The sequence below is a fragment of the Anomalospiza imberbis genome, chromosome 13 (assembly GCF_031753505.1).
Source record: "Anomalospiza imberbis isolate Cuckoo-Finch-1a 21T00152 chromosome 13, ASM3175350v1, whole genome shotgun sequence".
Lineage (NCBI taxonomy): Eukaryota > Metazoa > Chordata > Aves > Passeriformes > Viduidae > Anomalospiza > Anomalospiza imberbis.
In genome coordinates, this window is record NC_089693.1 from 20066968 (window position 1) to 20070952 (window position 3985).

Here is a 3985-nt window from a genome sequence, read left to right on the forward strand (position 1 = left end):
GCTGTCCCGTGTCCCTCTGTCCGCGGCCCCGCTGTCCCGTGTCCCTCTGTCCCGTGTCCCGCTGTCCCGTATCCCGCTGTCCCGTGTCCCTCTGTCCCGTGTCTCTCTGTCCCGTATCCCTCTGTCCCGTATCCCTCTGTCCCGTGTCCCTCTGTCCCGTATCCCGCTGTCCCGTGTCCCTCTGTCCCGTGTCCCTCTGTCCCGTGTCCCGCTGGCTCGTGTCCCGCTGTCCGCGGCCCCGCTGTCCCGTGTCCCGCTGTCCCGTATCCCTCTGTCCCGTGTCCCTCTGTCCCGTGTCTCTCTGTCCCGTGTCTCTCTGTCCCGTGTCCCGCTGTCCCTCTGTCCCGCTGTCCCGTGTCCCTCTGTCCCGTGTCTCTCTGTCCCGTGTCTCTCTGTCCCGTGTCCCGCTGTCCCTCTGTCCCTCTGTCCCGTGTCCCTCTGTCCCGTGTCCCGCTGTCCGCGGCCCCGCTGTCCCGTGTCCCTCTGTCCCTCTGTCCCTCTGTCCCGTGTCTCTCTGTCCCGTATCCCTCTGTCCCGTGTCTCTCTGTCCCGTGTCCCGCTGTCCCTCTGTTCCGTGTCCCGCTGTCCCTCTGTCCCTCTGTCCCGCTGTCCCGTGTCCCTCTGTCCCGTGTCTCTCTGTCCCGCTGTCCCTCTGTCCCTCTGTCCCGTGTCTCTCTGTCCCGCTGTCCCTCTGTCCCTCTGTCCCGTGTCCCTCTGTCCCGTGTCCCGCTGTCCGCGGCCCCGCTGGCCCGGGCGCGCCCCGCAGCGGCCCCGCCGCGCTCGCACAGCGCCCCCTGGCGGGCCCGTTGCCCCGCTGGCCCGCGGCAGCCCCGGGCGCGGCCGGCGCTCCCCGGGCCCGGCGGGAGAACCGAGCCCCGGCAGCGCCGCCGGCCACGACCGATAGAGGCGGGCACTGGCGCTCTTCTGTGCTCTGAAACTGATTTCACGCCTTCAGAACGGTCAGTCGCATTTTGTCCATCACCTCCGATGGACTTCAGCGACCGCTCGGGAGCACTAGGAATTCTTAGACTCAGAGGAGCTGTGTAAAAACCGCACTTAAGCCCTGTAAGTATAAAACAGAAAAGTAGCTTACTGTTCCCTTTCCCTATCTTGTTTTCAGTTTAAATTAATTACATTTTACAGGATTATTAAAAACTAATCTGGAGAACTTTCCCTTTGTGTGTCTGCTGGTGAATATGGCTGATCATAAATTCTTACTCATTTTTTGGTGTGAATCATGCTATTTCATAAAATGCTTTTATGAATGAGATTCTTTTGTTCCAGGTACTGTGAAATCAGAAAAATCAACAGCATGCTCATCAATTTGTCTTTGTAGTCATACAAACGCTGATACCTTCTTCTGCAGGCAAGGAGATTAGTCAGGAATATTTTAAAACCCTTTTTCCATTCAAAAAATTTAAACTTTTTACCAGAAGGGCTTTTGGAAATACACAGTCATTTACCAGCTGCTGGAGCTTGGTAAATAGCAGGAAGATTTGTCCACAAACAACCCCTGAATTGGAAGACAGTTGTGACTCAACCATCTTTATTAACCTTCTGCTTTAATTTCCACAAAAGCTGATGCTTTTGGGATATTGCTGCTTCTTTATTTCTGCTGACAGGAAGCATTACAAATGCATTGAATTTACTGTGGAGTTGCTACCACCTCGACCTACTCAAGTTCTACAGGACAGGTTTCCTTGGCACAAATGTGAATGTAGAAGTTTATAGAGAGCAGCTGTAACAGACGTGGGTAGGCCCAGTTATCAACTGCGGAAATTGGTCAAAGCATTACCCCACGTCTATAATGAGCTCAAAGATGAACTGTAAACCACCTCATTCTGATAAAGAACCCACCGAGCTCCAGTGGAAGCCTACCCATTGAGCCCAGCAAGCCTGGAATGAGGTCCTGTTGGCAGGGGAACATTTAGTCACTGAAAAGGTACCCCAAACATTTAATTTGTATTACCTGGAGGAAAATACTGTAGTTAATGGAAATGAGTGAAATATCACGTGTCATCTTTCAGACACATTTGCAACAAAACTGAATATTCAACATGGACACCTGCTCAAAGACCCAGCTAAAAGGTGTTTTAAACCTCCCAGAACTTCAAACTTTTGTTGTTTTCTTGGAGACACAAGGGATAATTTCCCCAGCACTTTGAATGCCAAAACGTACCTTAGAATTAAAACAGAAAGTGTTAAACATTTAAGTCAGAAACTGAGTTTTCAAAGAAAAATACAAAATGCTTCATGAACAGCTACATAAATAGGTTATTTAATCCAGGAGCATTAATGTTACTGTTAGGAATTATGAACTTCTATATGTTCTGGACTAATTGAAAAAAACATTCTCCTTATACAATCAGTAGAATTAAGATTTGTCCAGTGTCCTAAGTACTGGAAGAAATTGTGAACAGCATTATTCTAATGCTTTTTCAGGCTGCAGAAGCAGAGACAGTGATGTGATCAAATCAAATATTCAATTGCCAACACATCTTTTAAAAAAGTTCTGTTTGGACTCTCTTTAGACCATTCCTGTGCTAGTAATTTTTCTGATTGTGAAACATGCATACTGTTTGGGCTTAACTAAAGAAACCAGGAGGTTTTACTGGGTCGTATCACTCGCACACGGGAAGAAAATTAGGTGTAGGCTTTGTTCTAGGCATACAAGCAGTGCCACAGAAATAGTTGGAATTTAAGCACATACTTTATATTAAAAGCAAATGCTCAACTGTTTTGCAGGATCAAGAGCTGCAAGTCTTAGTGATGCCATGGTTTCTATGACAACTAAGTGTGATATTACATGAAGGATTATGATTTAAAGGAACACACATCTGGCCTTTTCCACTGATGTGGTCCTAGTTTATCCTGGACATAACTTGTGTTCAAATCTGCTCATCTTTGTGGAATCACTGAGCCCACAACCAGGAAGGGCAGGCCTCAGCAGACCAGGCAGAAAGTGAGTGAAGTGCACTCTATTCCCGCAGATTTCAAGGAGAAAAAATAAATTCGGACTTGGGGCTGCACTATCCTCTAAGGCACAGCAGCAGCCCAGGGGCTTGCTGATAGCTGAGGATACTGCAGCAGCAGTGCAAGTGCCTGGCAGAAAGCAGCAGGTGCTGTGCACCCACACTCCCTCCCTTCGCAGCCCTGACATGGTTTCCTGCACCCAGCCTGTCCTGGGGGTGGCTCCACATCCTCTTGAAGGCTCGAGCTGTGGAGCTGTTAACCACAGCCTGGTCCAAGCAGGTCACAGCCCCACAGTCTCCCCGCTCCACCCCAGCAGGGATCTCTGCTGGCTCACTGCTCCTCTCAGCACTGAACTCTGTAGAAATTCCACTTCCACCCTGCTTTCTGATTAACTTATTTTCCATTTGGCTCAGTAGGAAACATGTTTGATCTCTCGGAGATATACTCCAGCTATCTCCATGGTCCTCAGTGATCTCTGCAAATACAACCAGAAAGGTATTTTCATCCCTTAGGAGTAGGTGCCAAAAGTAATTCCATATGACTTAGTGCTAAAAGCTAGCCCAGACTATCTAGTTTGGAACAGGGTAGGAAATACCTGAGAAAAAGTAAACTCTCTCCCTGTCCTTGGTGTGAGAACAGCAGCCTGCTCTTTAACTGAGAGTGTCTAAACCCATCCCTGCATGCCCATCCCTCTCTCCCTGTCCTTGGTGTGAGAACAGCAGCCTGCTCTTTAACTGAGAGTGTCTAAACCCAACCCTGCATGCCCCCAGCAGCCAGAAGGCTGCAGCACGTTCTCAGCTGCTCATGTGCTGTTGCCCAATTCATCTCGGCAGTTCAGGCATTTGGGGTAGGAATATCTTCTCCTCTGTCTCACTGTCTGATTTTCAGAGAGCAGCCTGGCTCTGGGCTGCTGTGCCAGGACACACTGACTCACCTGCTGCTTTTACAGGCAAATGACTGCCAAATTTGTTCAATGGCCCTTTTAAGTACATGGCTGGCTTTGTAGCAAACA